We start from the raw sequence: 19,478 nt of genomic DNA on the forward strand, positions 1-19,478 counted from the left end.
TACAAAGCGCGCACCTCATGAAATTCTCTTTGAATGTGAAAACGGCGATGCTGGGAATACAATCGCAGATCTGTTTCTGCGAATTCTGCAATGTCAGCAGAAATAGTACTAAACGCTACCACTTCAAGAAAACCTTCTGAGTGATTCGTTCTATTTTTATGTACGGTGCCTTTCGAAGAAAGTTACGGCACTTTCGAAGAGAATGACGTACTCTATGTGAACAAAAGTATCCGGACACCCCCAAAATATAGGTTTCTCACATTAGTTGCATTGTACTGCCAACTACTCCGTGAGAGAGCAGAAAGTGGCGCTCCGCGATATTCACGGACTTCGAACGTGGTCAGGTGGTTGGGTGTCACTTGTGTCATACGCCAGTACGCGAGATTTCCACACTCCTGAACATCCGTAGGTCCACTGTTTCCGATGTGACAGTTTAGTGGAAACGTGAAGGGACACTTACAGTACAAAATCGTACAGGTCGACCTCGTCTGTTGACTGACAGAGACCGCCGACAGCTGAAGAGGGTCGTAAAGTGTAATAGGCAGACATCTATCCAGACCATCACACAGGAATTATAAACTGCATCAGGATCAACTGCAAGTGCTATGACAGTTAGGCGGGAGGTGAAAAAACTTGGATTCCATGGTCGAGCGGTTGCTCATAAGCCACACATCCCGCCGGAAAATGACAAATGACGCCGCGCTTGGTGTAAGAAGCGTAAACATTGGACGATTGAACAGTGGGAAAATGTTGCGTGGAGTGACGAATCAGGATATACAATATTTCGATCCAATGGCAGGGTGTCGGATGGCGAATGCCCGGTGAACGTCATCTGCCAGCGTGTGTAGCGCCAACAGTAAAATTCGGAGGTGTTGGTGTTACGGTGTTGTCTTAATCTTCATGGAGGGCGCTTGCACCCCTTGTCGTTTTGCGTGGCACTATCACAGCACAGGCCTACAGTGATTTTTAAACACCTTCTTGCTTCCCACTGTTGAAGAGCAATTCGGGGCTGGTGCATCTTACGGTGCGATCGAACACCTGTTCATAATGCATGGCCTATGGCGGAGTGGTTACACGACAATAACATCTCTGTAATCGACTGACGTGAATCCTATAGAGGATCTTTGGGATGTTTTGGAACGCCGGCTTCGTACCAGGCCTCACCGACCGACATCGATACCTCTCCTCAGTGCAGCACTCCGTGAAGAATGGGCTGCCATTCCCCTAGAAACGTTCCAGCACGTCATTAGATTTATGCCTGCGAGAGTGAAAGCTGTCATCAAGGCTAAGTGTGGGCCAACACCATACTGAAATCCACAATTGCCGATGGAGGGGGCCACGAACTTGTAAGTCATTTTCAGACAGGTGTTCGGACAATTTTGATCACGTGTATTTCGAGATGAAATTCAGGGAACCAGTTTACAGTTTTTTAATTTGATGAGCATACTGTCTATATGCGCCCTACGTTTACGTCTGTGCAATTTGCTACGACTATGTATTCTCATGTTGCTAAATGCCCTATCCCAGAGATTTCTTGAGAATATTTATATCGGAGGAAAAATGCCCTCATAGACGCACAAAAAAGTGCGAAAATGTCCGTGTTTCTTTAAAACACTCTGATTTCTTTAAAACACTCTGACTGAAAAGCGGGGTAAAAGCTGCGTTATTCCACCTTTCTCAGTAACTTCAAGAATTTTCCCAAAATTTTGTCGTGAGAACATATTCGCGTTTTTTTTGAACATGCAACGCACCTCAAACTCCCACAAGCTCTCTAATAGTAACTCACTCATATCCATTAGTCCATCGCTGCAAGTCGCTCATACTTGTCCGCTCCAGTTGCCCTTCCTCACTCGCTGAATCTGCTCAACTCTTTGCATTATCTCTTTGTATCTCTCTGTCTCCTTTGTCAGAGCCACAGTCACCTTCGTTCTGTCGTACTACTTCAGTTTCCTCTCATAATCACTGTCTCCCTCTTGCCCTTTTACTAGTAATACCTCATTCTTTCCTTCCTACTGCTGCTGTCTCTTCTCACTGTCCCTGTCTCTCTCCTCCTCGTTGTCATTCTCATATACTCTGTCTCTTATTATCACTGGCTTTTATCCAACTTCCGCTTTTACATTTTCTTCATCCGTCACCCCTGTTACTGTCTCCTTCACCTTTTTCCTAGCGCTGTTCCGTCACTGATCAACTGTGTTCCACCCTTTCTCCCACACTGCTACCTTGACTCTTTTTACAACAAAGCCACTGTATTCTGTCTTTGAATATTTATTACTTTTCCGTGTCTTTCCCATTGTTACTGTCTTCTTGTCTTTCAGTACACAATAGTGCGAATATGATTGCATGTCAAAATTTTTGGGAACATTTTTAAAAGTTTTTAGGAGGATAGAATGAGGAACGTGGCACTACAGATGGGAGAAACCGACTAGTTAAAACCGATACCGCTATTTTAGAACTGAATGACCGGTATTTTACAGTATTCATTTGGTCTCGGTTATGACAGGTGTTTTTTGATTATTTACTAATAAACGGATAAAAAACCCAAAGTATTATTATCGTAGGACCAGCGCTATTTTTTGTTTAGTTTTTAAATAACCTTTTTTTAAAGAAGAGTAAATTTTATTTGTAAAATTATTATGGTATTTTCTCACAGTCGTCATTGGACATCAGGTGCATTACAGAGTGGCACCAACCCTAATTTGGAAGTACTTTAGGAACTGCGGTATCAGTGAAGTACAATGCCTCAATTGCTTTAAAATATTAAAAAAGAGAGAAACCACAACAAATTTGTGACATAATATAAAGAGAAAACTTAAAACTTAACTGTTCGTTCATAGTTACAATAAAAACAGCAAGGAGCTGTGTGCTGCCTGCGTCTAAGTAATATGCCTCTGTAGCCCTCGAAAACGGACAAATTAACACGAAAAACAGAGTTCTTCAACATCATTTTCACCCTTTAGCACTGATGTTCATAATGTCAAAACAACAGTAGTATACCCGGTTACAACAAAATTTTTGAGCAGAGTTTCAAAAATTTAGAAAGAATAGGGAAATACTGGTGATCTTTCTTAGCAGTCAACCTCATATCACATTTCGAGAAAAGCAGCGAACGGTGGACGGATTAAGTTTTCTTTTATTTGCCTATGTATTTAATATTTTCATTCTATGTATCTTGAATGTGGGGGAGTCAAAATTTTTCGATCTTTGTTCTGCTTCTACCATTATTACAGGGAATAAAAGAAATAAAAAAACCGATATTCGGTTATTTCATAAACCGGATATTTCGAGCGGTTTTAACAGTCCGGTTAAACTGGCATAGAAAAAAAGATATAACCGTAAACCGATTGTTTCAGCGATAACCGCCATCCCTGTCTGGTACCCCACTTTTCAGTCTGCCTTTTAAATAAACAGGACAATATTTGCATTTTTTGTAGCCAGATAGGAGAATTTTTTCGCTGGTCGCCTTCTCACATGAAAAGAAATGCATTGGCCAGTAAAATTTAGATAGTTCACTTGTGTGAAAAACTGAAATAATGCAGAACTAATTGTGCACCTCAGACCGGATTATTTGAAAAAAAAAAAGAGCATTTTCTTCACTACTGCACCATGGGATTCCCAGATTATAATGGAGACACTTTACAGCATATTTCTCCGCGTTACGTCCCTCCATAAAAGTTTTCGCGTCACACCACATTTTAATTGTACAAGTAGGGAAACTTTGAATCTCTGTATCTCGAAAATAGATAAAAATGTAAAAATAATTTTCAAGGAATATCGCGATGGGGATCTTAACAATATATCGTAAAAATTTCAGACATTTGCTGTTAATAGCTGTCTTGGAATCCTCTGCTGGGTTTTGGTCGCCAAAAAATTACAGATGCCTCCGTAAGTTCCATCAAGTTCACCGCAGACCACATCAAATACTAAAAGAACTAACCGATTTAATCCATTTGCCTAAGCAAGAGGAAATGTGTAATACACATACTTTGATACTGTACTGTAGGATAGTGACACTGATCCTTCTGTTGCTCATACAAACGGCTCCAAACCCTAGGGATATCAAAAAACAATTGACTCTACCTTTTTACCACCAATAGAACCGGAGGTATGAGCACTGGAAAATCTCGTTTTTATGCAAGGGTATTTTGGGACATATTAGGTACGCACGTTGTCACATATATACCGACGCTGAAAACAGTTATCTAAATGAAAAAATGGAAAAAAGCGGTCAAATATTCTGTGAAAAGATTTGTTTAAAAGCAAGAATTAAGACGGACGAGGATAACATTTGATGCGCCATGGAATGATGCTGAGAGTCATGTATAGTAAATGAAACAGCAAGGTTGACATAAACCGCCAGACAAATATCCTACAACCTATTTAAAATTCTAGCATTCTACGTTAAACACTGAACTTTAGATTCCACAAAGTCACCTTGTTTTCTGTACATAACATAGAGCATCATTCAAAAGATTGTCAAATTATTTTCTAATCTACTTTATCGCTTTTAAAAATATCATTTCACAAAATATTTGATCATTTTTCCAAATTATTTTTATTTCTAAATTATTTTACCGTCAAATATCACATCAGTGTTACTTTTTATGCGCAGAATAGCTAGACTTTGAAGAGATAAACTTTTTGGCAGTTCATTTACATAGCTGACAGCAGCTCTTCGTGAAATACTTCAATTTTCTCTCAAGTCACTAATAAAGTTGTTTTAGTTGCTTCGATTACTTTCAAGTACTTTAATATCTTTTTGAAAAACTAGACCTCACGCTTGTCACTTTCATACCCCATTTTCCTATTTCCCATTCGCGGTTTGGCTACGAAAATTCGGACAGTAATCCTCAGCGTAACTTCTACGGAGTATTCTTTCCATTCCGCTCGAACATTTCACAAACAAGGAACATACTAGAGCGTGGAAATTCAATGAAAACTGTTCAAGATTTGCGGACAAACATATTCAACAGTAATACAATTCAAATACAAGATTTGCAGACAAACATATTCAACAGTAATACAATTCAAATACCGTAGGCAAGGACTCAGATACAGTGAAGGTCAGGAGCAGCAACATCTTTTCACCTGAGAAGATAAGTACCTCGCACGTAGAGCCTTAACATATACAAACAACTCCGTCCGGACAGGCCTCGGAAGGTCCAACGGTACAGACCGACCGCCGTGTCATCCTCTGCTGATAGGCGTCACTGGAGGCGGCTATGGAGGGCATGTGGTCAGCACACTGCTCTCCCGACCTGTGTCAGTTTTCTTGCCGCTACTTCTCAATCAGCAGCTCCTCAATTAGTCTCCCAAGGGCTGAATGCACCCCGCTTGCCAGCAGCTCTCGGCAGACCCGGATTGTCACCCATTCAGGTGCTAGCCCAGCCCGGCAGCGCTTAACTGCGGTGATCTGACAGGAACCGGTCTTATCACTGTGGCAAGGTCGTTGCCTCTTTAACATATAAAACGCAATCAAAAATTACCGTTCGAAGGCCGCACAGTCCAGAATCGGTATGCCAATACTCAAAATCGCGTGAGACTGGAGTCAGTCATCATACTGACACACCACGTTGAAGATTCCCGTCCGGTAAAACAGCAAGTCCTGCTGCATGAGAAGGTCCATAACTGCCTACTGCCCATCCTCGTCTGACAAGAATCTTCGACCCTTCAAGAATTTTTTTAAGGGACCAAAAGCGTATAACTGCATGGTGAGAGATTAGGATTATAGGACGGTTGCTCGATTGTCTCCCAGTTCAGTTAGCATAACGTCTGTGTTATTCCATGTACGATATGGGGACGTAAGTTATCATGAAGCACCAGCACCCCTTGTCGTAGTTTTCCAGGACGATACGCCTTAACTGCTCATTCTTCGTTCTCTGATGGATGTCTGCTGGTGTTTGAATAACAGGGCGTTGGTCTTGGTGTTTGCTAATAACGTCTGCATAGTTCACGTTTGAGCATTTACAGCACGCAAGACATGAATGCCACACTAATGCCCTGCCTACATGTCGGTGCTTATATACCCGCTTCGGAGTTGCGCTACGTTGCACGTATGCTGCAGGAACGCCGTCGAACCGAAATTTTTTGTTCGCAAAGATCTTTCAGTGACCAAACAAATCATGGAATCAGACAGTATAGAATATCACTGAAGACGTTATATATAGTGATATCTATGAGCATAGACGGCTCATGTTATTTCAGTGCGGACGCGCACTACATCCGAACTCTGACGGGACTCAGCCAAAAACTGGGAGCGACAGCATTAATAAGCTACCAACGTGCGAGAAGTTGAGAATTTTGGTGGGATGGGAAGTGTGTCCGGATGGCCAAAGAAGTTTCGCATAATGCGGGAAATCTGGGCTCGAGTCCTCGTCCATCAAAAATTTTCATTTGTCACCTTTGAATTTATTTCAATGCCCAGTTGCAGCCGATGCCTACATTTCTCTTAAAATATTGTAGATTAAAGTAAGTTCAAATATTAAACGGCCTTTTCTAGTGGTTCTGGAATTTTTCACTTTATACATCCTATTTAGATCTCGTTGCTGTAACTGGTACGCTGCAGCCCTGTTCCTGCAGACTCGTGAGAGCAAGTCTAACGAAACAGCAATAAATGACACGGTTGTATATTATAGCTGTCTCTACACGGGTCCTAATTTTATTACAAACAGAGTGGACAAAAGTCACGAGGAGTGTCTTCCCTAAAAGGATGTCCAGTGTATACTGCTCGAATGTCACGGGCTGGTGTTGGTTCAAAATGGTTCAAATGGCTCTAAGCACTATGGGACTTAACATCTGAGGTCATCACTCACCTAGACTTAGAACTACTTAAACCGAACTAACCTAAGGACATCACAGACATCCATGCCCGAGGCGCAGGATTCGAACCAGCGACCGTAGCAGCAGCGCGGTTCTGGACTGAAGCGCCTAGAACCGCTCGGCTACAGTGGCCGGCACGGGTGTTGCTCATGGCGTGAATGTAGATGCTATATCTGAATAGTCTCATTACAGTGAAGTGTGTAGTGAACGTGGAAGGGCGTCACGAGTTAACAGACCTTGAACATGGGGTCATAATCAGTGCAGGTCGCGTGGAGAAAGTATCGGAGAATACACAGAAATTCTGGTATCAGAACCAACACATTGTAGGGTGTATTTTCAGTACTGCAGAAACATGTTGCTACAAGTGTAAACCGCCTACAGGTTGAGCACAAGTGTTTGGCCAACGGGAGCCACGTCGCCTCCGCACTCCGCAAAGCTACACGGCGTAACCGACAAATAAATAAATAAATAAAAAATAAAAAGAAAATAAAAGTGGTTAATAAAAATTGGATTGCTGGAAAAAAAGTATGGATAAAAAAAGTGGATAGAGGAAAAAAAACGGTATACTGTGACTCAGAACCATGCGAGCCGACTACATTCGGCGGCCGGGACTCGAGCATCCATGTAATAATGCACCCGCACCCACAAAATTTTTAGTTTGTTAAAAACAATATTAAGGCAATATTTCTCACTTGCCTGTATTAGAAAGTAATGAACTATTAAAACAATGAGACGGAACGTAAAACTTCTGACCTCTGAAACATACCTCTTTATTTCAGATGTTTTCGTGCAAAGGCAACAAAGCAACGTTCTCTCCCGTTCTTAGTCTTTCTCTTCCCAAGTCAAAGACACTCACCCGACTAACAGTGCCACTATACTGTGAACGGAATCCCGTCTTTTCATATGCACCCACTCCAATCGTCAGTAATTGATCTGCTTTCCAGTACTGAGCAATAATGAAGAAAAATCCGAGATACAAGGAAGCCGATTGTTACAGTCTATCTCAATAGTTTAACATTTCAGTGAAATTGTTTTCACCTAATCTGGATTGTTATCGTTCTGTTAGTTGAGACAATGCCTTTGAAGGTCGCGGGAGCTTATATTGTGGACAGAAGGGGCAGTTGATGAAAATACATTTTCTGACTATGTTGGCGAAGTTTCGACATGCAGGAACCTTTTTTGTTACTGAAAGCAATGCGCAAGGCAGAGGTACCTGTTTAGAGTCCCGTTGCGGCTCATAGTTTTAATCATGCAGGAACTTCCGTAAGAACTCATATTCAGATTTTCAAGTTGTCTGCAACTGCCACAAGAACTTGTCTGAAAAGGGAAACTAAGAATAACAGGTGAGCACCTTTTGCGGCGAAATCTTATAATAAATCACATTTTCATTGCGCGTCAACTACTTTAAGTGGTCGCCCACGCGCTTTCGTTACGAGAAACGGATCGCTAGGTTTTAAATAATGAGAGAAGAGGTGGCAACTTTTCAAGCAAAGCGGAAATGAAAATACTCTTGTGCTTTAGAGTACACTCAGGTATTGAAACTCGTGTAGGAGAAAACTTAGAACACACCAGTCCATTGAGTCACTCACATTTTCAGATGTTCATCATCATGTTTTCTCAAAGCATGTATCTTACATTTTGCTATATTAGAAATAAGTAGGCGGATCAGAAAAATTAATACTTTGAATGCAGTACACAAATGATCTTGTTTATATTATACGGGATTTTACATCACATTCCATTAAATTTCTGTTTCTAGCTGCTGTAATGAATGTTGTTATTGTTGTTGTTGTGGTCTTCAGTCCTGAGACTGGTTTGACGCAGCTCTCCATGCTACTCTATCTTGTGCAAGCTTCTTCATCTCCCGGTACCTACTGCAGCCTACATCCTTCTGAATCTGCTTAGTGTATTCATCTCTTGGTCTCCCTCTACGATTTTTACCCTCCACGCTAGCCTCCAGAACTAAATTGGCGTTCCCTTGATGCCTCAGAACATATCCTACCAACCGATCCCTTCTTCTGGTCAAATTGTGCCACAAACTCCTCTTCTCCCCAATTCTATTCAATACCTACTCATTGGTTATGTGATCTACCCATCTAATCTTCATCATTCTTCTGTAGCACCACATTTCGAAAGCTTCTATTCTCTTCTTGTCTAAACTATTTATCGTCCATGTTTCACTTCCATACATGGCTACACTTCATACAAATACTTTCAGAAACGACTTCCTGACACTTAAATCTATACGCGATGTTAACAAATGTCTCTTCTTCAGAAACGCTTTCCTTGCCATTGCCACTCTACATTTTATATCCTCTCTACTTCGACCATCATCAGTTATTTTGCTCCCCAAATAGGAAAACTCCTTTATTACTTTAAGTGTCTCATTTCCTATGATATGATATAATGAATGTTACGTTAGTTGATGATAGGTTATACGTTTTGTGTTAGGGAATCAGGAGTTTTATTTTTGCAGGCGGGTCCATACCTCGTACGTTACGCCTCTGGGTCTGTGGGTTAGTCCAACTACATTTGAATCCGAGTTTGATTTCCTTTTTGTTGCGCTTTTACGTCAGCTGTATTACCGACTGAGCTAGGGCAGTCTCTACATATGCTTATAGTTACGGTACATTTTACTTAATCGCAGCACTGACCTTTATGACACAAGCAGTGTTTATGAAAGATTGTAACTGAACGCCAATCATTTTAAAAATATCTAGATTCCTCAGAAAACATGAACTACATTCCGCCATTGATATGCACCCACAGAAATTTTCGAAAGTCGGCGCCCTTGCGACGAACGCCGCCGATTTGAACGTCGCGTGTCAGGAACCCATTTTTAACATGACCGTTCGGGGACGGAAGTACCGCATAGGTTTCAGTAACTGAGGAGCGACTCGCAGTTAGCATCACGTTCAGTGCCTTCCGCTCACTTTTGACCTCTTGGTAGCCGGCTGGAGTGGCCGAGAGGTTAAAGGCGCTACAGTCTGGAACCGCACGACCGCTACGGTCGCAGGTTCGAATCCTGCCTCGGGCATGGATGTGTGTGATGTCCTTAGGTTAGTTAGGTTTAAGTAGTTCTAAGTGACTTATGACCACAGCAGTTGAGTCCCATAGTGCTCAGAGCCATTTGAACCATTTTTTGACCTCTTGGTGTTATTCTCAGCTTCCCTTTTCAGACAAGTTCTTGTGGCAGTTGCAGACAACTTGAGAATCTGATTATGAGTTCTTATGGAAGTTCATGCATGGTTAATACCGTGTGCCGCAACGGGACTCGAAAGATGTTCCTTTGCCTTTCGCATGCGAGTGCTCTACCAAATGAGTTACCCGAGCTCGGCTCACGATCCATTCTCACATCTGTACTTCCGCCATTACCTCGTCTCCTAAGCTGCAAAAGTCCCAGTTTCGAATCCCGATCCGGTACACAGTTTAATTGTTTGGCAGGAAGTTTCGTATCAGCGCAGATTCCGCCGCAGAGTGAAAATACAATCATGATGAGTTTTTATGTTAGCCTGTTGAAATTGTAGCTTGGTGTATTAATATACAAGTGGATTAACATAACTGAATCCCAAGGAACAAAAGCAGTCGAACTATAATAAAGCAGTTACTTCTAAAATAATTCATTCAAACTGAGTTAATAATCAGGCTTTATTACGATCAATGCGTTTTAGTTGAAAACTATTTTATTTGAAAGAATCTCGTGCTTTACTCGGTGACTTTGTGAGCATAAAAGTGGAGATTTAAGATTATCACTCACTCACATGAAAAATACATGATAATTAGCCACTTCCTGCCAAACAGCAATGCGCTAAAAAATACATCACCTTCACTACCTGTGAATATGATGTGATGTGTTTCCCGGAATCTGCTTGGAGCCAACTCACGTCGCCATGATCACATTCTGCACGTAGCTTGGGTGAGCAATTACTCAGAATTGCTACAAGTAACTTACGCACTCGATTGTGATGTTGCTCAGCAAGCTAGAAACTCACACAGAGCTCGGCTATAATTCAGTCGACAACCATAAACCGTCAGCGGCACTCGTGCATCCGCCAAGGCAATAGGCACACCTCCCCTCGAACTGCGTACCCATTGTGTTAGTCTGCAGACTTTCATGGCCGTCGTCACTGAAGGTAAAAACTTCTAGCATGTTAGGCCACGTTTATTCCTGTTCCGACTTCTTCTACATTATCGACGTTTCGATCTGCCAGAAGGGAACTTCTTCAGGATCCACTGGTCTTCGTGGGCAGCTAACCGTGACCACCTGTACATCCTGAAGAAGAATCCAGCAGATGGGTCGAAATGACGGCCGTGTAGAAGAATTTGTAAAGGAACATTACTCGGCCTAACACCCTACGAAATTTTGCCTTCTACGTAACTACAGTTTAAATAATTTACTGCAACTGTCACTTCTTTCTTTATTCGTTCCATGACGTCACATTTTGGCTCTTACTCCAACATCAGCTATCTTTACCAAAAAATCACCAATGACGCATTATGCTCCACAAGTTTCTGCACCTGTGTATGTTTCAGTAGTGACTGATAACATTGTAGTTATGAGTACGACTATTCATATAAGTTTTATGATGAATACAACGCCTGGACTCATGAATACAATGACGGTGGTCGCTGTACAGATATACGCAGATGCAGAGACTTGTGTGGCATAATGTGCATCGATGTATTTTTTGTTATTATTATTAGTTTTTCCGTCTCAAGATTAATTCAAATGAAGCGTATTTTTCACCAGACTCGTGGTCATTCTGAAAATGTGAGAACTTCATACCTCTCTACATTTTCGTATATATAAATTAAAAACAGAATGTACACATAAAACGTGTAAATTAACTCAAGAAATTAGATTTCGCATTCAAAATGGCTCTGAGCGCTATGGGACTTGACTTCTGAGGTCGTAAGTCCCTTAGAACTCAAACTAATTAAACCTAACTAACCTAAGGACGTCACACACATCCCTGCCCGAGGCAGGATTAGAACCTGCGACCGTAGCGGCCGCGTGGCTCCAGACTGTAGCGCCTAGAACCGCTCGGCCACCCCAGCCGGCATTTCGCACTCATTTTCTGCAGTTTTGAACCCACTATTTCTTTAGTTGCAATGGTGCTTTTATCACTTCACATCACATTTCTAAAAATTCGTGAGTGGAAAAGAGTTTGTGAAAGTCTCCATCCTGCAAATGTAATGTTTTTATCTTTTAAAATAATATCTATGCAGACGCCGACCGGGAGAGACTGCTGAGGAGAGATGCCGTTGGTATGGTGGTTCGGGAGTGGCGCTTCGAGTTTGGTTGAGGAAGCGACAGTGATTATAGGTGAAGCAACTGGGAGAAGATGGTAGTGGTGAAATCGGAAATGAGTGGGGGAGGGGGAGGGGTGGGAGAGAGAGGTTATACTAAGTGGTCTAATAATCCAAAAAGTGGGTGGTTTGCCAGGGTGGTCTGATAAGTTGTTTGGTTTCTGTTATGGTTTATGAATGTAACAGTTTTCTTCTGAAGTGAGATGGCGTGTTTTGTTGTTTACCCTTATGATTTCCATGTCTGTGTCTCTAGTGGTAATTTTATGTCGGTTTGATGTAAGTAGCCAGTAAACCTGAATGGTTTGTCCCGTACTTCCATGCGCTTACATGCTCCCTGTATCTGATATCAAATGTTCTGCTGGTTTGACCTTTACATGTACTATGTATTACATTTTTTTCTGTTGGTTTTGGAGTGAAATTCTTCGTTTAGTAAGCTGTTTTTATGGTCTATTTCTGAAATTGTTAGATATTGTTTGTGTGCATATGTAGCTGTTAGAGTACACTAGTTTTTATTCTGTTTATTTTTCTTCCTTATTCTGTGTTGTCCCTGCTCTTGTGGCTTGTATATATTTGTGTAGTAGTGTGATCTGTGTTGGTGTTAGTTGGGTGTTTACTCTTTCTATTTCTTGATTTTACTCATTAGTTATGTTTCCAAGTTTTCTTTGTAACCGTTGGTTGTGACTATTTGTAGAATGGTATTCATTTCTTTCGTTACTAATCCGTGTCAATGGAACTGCGTTCAATCTGTACAGCCACAAAAGTGAAGTGAAATGTCAGGAACAACAATGCAGCGAAAGAAAAAATAGGTTGAAAAAAGGCGTATCGTTCTCAAAAATAAATATGAAAATATTATCTTTCGATCTCAAACGTCGCTAGCAACAAAGAAAAATTGCAGTGGTTTGCGAAATATGTAAAAAAAGAGAACACCGCGAGTGAACTGTGCTCCTATCTGATACAGAAATACTGTTTTTAATCAGTAAATACAAAAATCTAGATACATATTATGTATCTGTATGTCCAGAACGATCACAGAAGACACTTTACAAATAAAAGCGAGATGCGCCTGATGAAAAATACTCTTTATTTACAGTAAGCTTAAGTCAGACAAACCGATGATAGTTTAAAAAACGTTCTTTCGACAGTCGAAACCGGTCATCAATAATAAATATTAAACAATGCGGTCTTTTTCAAGTTAAATATTGATCGCCCCTTGTATTTTATCAAAGAAGTTTCTTTCAATAATAACTGATTATAGCATCTGCTGCAAACAAATATATTTGATAATGGTCTAAACCCGAAGTTGTGCGATAATGTAACGAATAAAGTAAAAAATGACAGCTGCAGCCGGAGTTAAATCATTTAGATGAGCCACTGCAGCTGCGGACCCAGATTGTACGTACCTGTCTGAACTTTGTTTCTCATTAGTGTATTATCAGATGAAAACGGAAATAGGCTTACGTAATCTGTCGGAAGATAGAAGTCGGTCCACTACATTTCGCTCCGAAATAGAACTTCATTTACTTCTTTCTCTTGTTCCGTAAATTACTGCAACAACAGCTCTTGGAAGGTCTCATACTGGTAACATGTATCTTTCGGAATAAATAAACAGTTCTGTATTGTTTTCAAACAACTGGCTCTAACTGAAGAAGTTTGATGTCAGTTGCCGTCAGACCGTTGTATAAATTTGCTCGTTTAATGCGGTTGGAACTATAGAAAATGTTAATTTTTTGTTGGAGCATATATTTATATAGTCATCGTATTATGAAAGTTTATTTCATAAAGACGTATCGTGACAGCTGTATTGACAACTGAGTCAGCGAGTTACATGGTTACAGGCGGTTTGATTCTTTTGTATTCCCTAAGTCGTATTTTGTTCTTATTAACTATATTATATTGCTTGTATGATTTGTGTTTATTAGTTTTACACTCATATAGAATTTAATCCTTTTGTTTTTTATGGAATTGGTTGTGCCAGATATTTGAAAGACTGTACCAAACTAGGAGTGTGTACTTTTGTACATACAACATGAAGATGGGAATCACATCGAAATAGGCCTATATAGTAAACAATGTAATCAAATATAGCTGCGTCTTTGGTCTCATAACATAATATAACAATGTCCTTATAATATCTATACAGGGTGTTACAAAAAGGTACGGCCAAATTTTCAGGAAACATTCCTCACACACAAATAAAGAAAATATGTTATGTGGACATGTGTACGGAAACGCTTAATTTCCATGTTAGAGCTCATTTTAGTTTCGTCAGTATGTACTGTACTTCCTCGATTCACCGCCAGTTGGCCCAATTGAAGAAAGGTAATGTTGACTCCGGTGCTTGTGTTGACATGCGACTTATTGCTCTACAGTACTAGCATTGTTGGTGATGTCTTGATTGGGCCCCATGTTACCTACGCTCAATGGAGCACGTTATCATGATTTCATACGGGATACTCTACCTGTGCTGCTAGAACATGTGCCTTTACAAGTACGACACAACATGCGGTTCATGTACGATGGAGCTCCTGCACGTTTCAGTCGAAGTGTTCGTACGCTTCTCATCATCAGATTCGGTGACCGATGGATTGGTAGAGGCGGACCAATTCCATGGCCTCCACGCTCTTCTGACCTCAACCCTCTTGACTTTCATTTATGGGGGCATTTGAAAGCTCTTGTCTACGCAACCCCGTTACCAAATGTAGAGACTCTTCGTGCTCGTATTGTGGACGGCTGTGATACAATACGCCATTCTCCAGGGCTGTATCAGCGCATCAGGGATTCCATGCGACGGAGGGTGGATGCATGTATCCTCGCTAACGGAGGACATTTTGAACATTTCCTGTAACAAAGTGTTTGAAGTCACGCTGGTACGTTCTTTTTTGTTGCTGTGTGTTTCCATTCCATGATTAATGTGATTTGAAGAGAAGTAATAATATGAGCTCTAACATGGAAAGTAAGCGTTTCCGGACACATGTCCACATAACATATTTTCTTTCTTTGTGTGTGAGGAATGTTTCCTGATAGTTTGGCCGTACCTTTTTGTAACACCCTGTATAATGCAGCAGGCCAAGATGAGTATAAAAACGGTTGACTTTTGCGTACTGTCGATAGTAGTCATATCTCCCGACACAGTCCTCCTGTCGATATGTTTGGCACCTGTTTCCTGCAATGTTTAGATTTTTCAATATCGACTAACTCCTTTTCCCAGTCTTTCCATTACCGGTCGAAGAGTCAGCAGTGCCTCTCTTCCGGTTCTGAAACTAAACTTGCCTTCTGTGAGTACATTTTAAATATTCCTCTGATTCTTCTCAGAATATGGACGTCAAATCCTTCCAAATCCTTCGAGACACGTGATAACATGCTAAGAGTGTTATACTGCTCACATTTTTGAGGACACTTTCTTCGTTGTGGGTATTTTAAAAAATTCCTTGAAGTATTCATGTAGCATTCCAACATTACATTTACTGATTATACAAACAGTATTATTGCAACGTCAGCTCATGAAGAATTTCATCTGGCCGTTGTGGCCGAACGGTTCTAGGCGCTTCAGTCCAGAACGGCGCTACTGGTACGGTCGCAGGTTCGAATCCTGCCTCAGGCATGGATGTGTGTGGTGTCCTTGGGTTACGTAGGTTTAAGTAGTTCTAAGTCTAGGGGACTGATGACCTCAGATGTTAAGTCCCATAGTGCTTAGAGATATTTGAACCATTTTTGAACAATTTCATGTTGTGTCATAGAGGAGGCTAGAACAGAGGACTAAAGGGATGTTCAGTAAGGATGCAACACTAAATTATAATTTTTTTGGTGGCACTGAATAATTTCAGTAAGATTTCTTATTTAGGGGAGTTTCAGTCTTATTACGCTAGTTTTAAAGCATCTCTGCGAGGAAATGTGAACCAATATTTCTAAGAGCTATTGTTGCTTCGCAACTATCGAAAAGCGGCATGCCGCTTGGTTGCCTCGGTGACGGAAGGACAGGGCAAACAGGGTTTTAACACACTTTATTACACTGGCGAACTACCTTGACAACTATATAGAAGTTAATAATAAAATGAAAAATGTCAATTGAACTCAAACGGACGCTGCCGGGTTATCGGGACGCTTCACATGCTAGCCTGGTCAAGGGACTGAGACAACATCTCATTCCAAAAAGCAGACGTAAAGTAACAGTAAAATTCGTGTGATAACAACTGATCATATTTTCCTCGTCGTTCTATCATTAACCACGGGATTCTCTTTTCTCTAAAAACAAATCAATTTGAATTGAATCTAATCAACTCACAGTAATTTCTAATGGCGCACGTATATTCAAAACAGCAAGCAGAATGCGCACCTCAACGTAATTACCAACAAAACCAGACGGCACGTATGAACGCACACCTAAATTTGAGAAGGAGAGGCCCGAGATTTAACTAACGCACATCGCACATGCATAGAAATAAGAAGTGAAAGCTTAACACTTGACAAGCAATTTTTAAAAAAAGTACTTGAACTTGATTTTGAACACAAAGGATTTAAAGAAATGCAAGTGCACTCGCACATGAAGTGGAGGACACAGGCTAAATTAGAGTAATATTCTTGAAGTCATCAATTAACGCGAAAGGCGTACAATCAACATTAAAGTTAACAGCATAATCAAAATCTGTTTAACAACTGAGGTAAGTGTCGACATCCGACCACTTCCCCGCATAACCGCATACAGGAATTAGTGAACACACCGAGACTCAATCCCGTAACTCCTAAATCCTCCAAAAAATAAACGAAAAATACATCTTTTGAAAAAAGTGGATTAAAATTCGCTTGATATCTTCCTGAGAGAATGAAAAAAGCAGATAACAATTCCCTTGACATATTCCTGAGAGACAATCTCCACTCCTTCCGAATTAACGATGTAAGTATGGACCTGATGTGAGCTGAATTCAAAGACACAGTATCGATAGCAATTGAGATATTTATATCATACAAATTCGCAAACGATGGGGAAGATCCACGATGGTACACAAAACAGGTCAGAACACTGTTGCAGGAACAACGAAAACAGCTTGCCAAATTTAATCGAACGCAAAGTTCCCAAGATTGGAGGTCTTTTTCAGAAACTCGAAATTTAGGGCTGACTTGAATGCGAGATGCTTATAACAGTTTCCGTAACGAAACTTTGTCTCGAAATCTGGGAGAAATCCCAAAGATATTCTGATCGTGTGTAAAGTAAGTTAGCGGCAAAACACAGTCAGTGTCTTCTCTGCACTGTAGCAATGGGAATACTATCGATGACAGCGCTGCTACTGCAGAATTATTAACAGCCTTTCAAAATTTCTTCGCCAAAAGAAGGCAAAGTAAATATTCGAGAATTAGAATGAAGAACAACTGCTAAAGCTCGGCAGTAGATGTCCTCGGACTAGTGAAGCAACTTAAAACACTTAACAAAAGCAGATTTTTAGGTCCAGACGATATCCCCCAGTACTTATCTTCTCACATTAAACACCTATCATCATTCCACAACCGCAATACCAGATCGGATACGTCTAGCATCTTGGCTGTACCTTTACATAATACAAAATCTTTCTCCGTGTCATTCTCCATCTCAGCCATACGACTATGGAACGCGCTCCCCTGTGATCTGCGTCTTATCCAGAACCACTTAACATTCAAGAGGGAACTCAAGACTTACATATTAGGGACGGTATAGCCACCATTGTCGTGCCCCTCCCATCTTTTTCTTTCTCCTCTCCATCATAGCTTCGAATTTTACCATTCTGTTTCTCTTCCTCTAACCTATCTACCTCTTCTATATCTCTTTCACCCCATTCTATCGTCTTATGTCTCTGCTTGATGAGAATAACTCCCAAGCTGCAAGAATATAACGAGAAAATTCCCAACTAGCAATAAGACTGACATTCATAAAAGAAAAAAATATGTTTACTTTCATATACATAGTCATTACTATTATTATTATTCTTGATTGTTATAATTATTTTTTGATTGCTATAATTATCATTGTACTACTTTTATAATCTCTATTTTTTTCTGTAACATTAATACTGTATAACATGTTATATGTCCTTAATGTTCTGTAGAAACTGAAATTTGTTGAATCTGAGTATGCCTGGTTAGGTGTAAGAGAGGGCCCGAAGGCCCTAATCGTGCCAGGTAAAATAAATGCATAAATAAATAAATAAATAAATATACCAGTCAAGTTCCGTTGAGAGTATGACGAACCAATAGCTCCATACTTGGCAATGGTATACAACCGCTCCCTCGGCGAAAGATCCATACCCAAAGGCTGGGAAGTCGCACAAGTCACACCATCATTCAAAAAAGGCAATAGGAGTAATCAACTAAAATACAGGCCCATACCATTGACATCGACACGCAGCAGGATTTTTGAACATATATTGTGTTCGAACATTATAAATTACCCCGAAGAGTACGGTCTATCGACACACAGTCATACGGATAGAGAAAGCATCGTTCTTGTGAAACGCAGCTAGCTCTTTTCTGTGCTGCCAAAAAGGGATTTCAGGTTAATTGCGTATTTCTGGATTTTCAGAAGGCTTTCACACCGTGCCTCATAAGCGGCTCGTAGTGAAATTGGGTGCTTATGGAATATCGTTTCAGCTGTACTAGTGGATTTGTGATTTTCTGTCACAGAGGTCACAGTTCGTAGTAACTGACGGAATGTCATCGAGTAAAACATAAGCGATTTCTGGTGTTCGCCAAGGTACTGTTACAGGTCCTCTGCTGTTCCTAGTATATATAAACGACTAGGAGAAAATCTAAGCAGCCCTCTTAGGTTGTTTGCAGATGGCGCTGTTGTTTATCTTCTAGTAAAGTCATCAGAAGGTCAAAATCATTGTAAAACAATTGGAAAAAGATATCACCATGGTACGTAAGTTGGCAGTTGAGACTAAATCATGAAAAGTGGAGGTCATCCACATGAGTGATAAAAGGAATTCGTCAGACTTCGGTTACGTGATAAAGCAATCAATTCTAAAGGCTCTAATATCAACTAAATACCTAGAAATTACAATCACGAACAACTTAAACTGGAAAGAACACATGGGAAATGTTGTGGGGAAGGCGAACCAAAGACTGCATTTTATTGGCAGGACACTTAGAAAACGTAACAAATCTACTAAAGAGACTCCCTACACTACGCTTGTCCGTCCTCTTTTGAAGTACTGCTGTGCCGTCTCGAATACTCACCAGTTAGGATTAACGGAGATCATACAGAAAGTTCGAAGAAGAGCAGCACGTTTTGTATTATCGCGAAATACGGAAGGGAGTGTCACGTACATCATACAGGATTTGGGATGGAGATCATTAAAACAAAGGCGTTCCTCGTTGCTGCGGAT

This window comes from Schistocerca cancellata, chromosome 6, assembly GCF_023864275.1.
Source record: "Schistocerca cancellata isolate TAMUIC-IGC-003103 chromosome 6, iqSchCanc2.1, whole genome shotgun sequence".
NCBI lineage: Eukaryota > Metazoa > Arthropoda > Insecta > Orthoptera > Acrididae > Schistocerca > Schistocerca cancellata.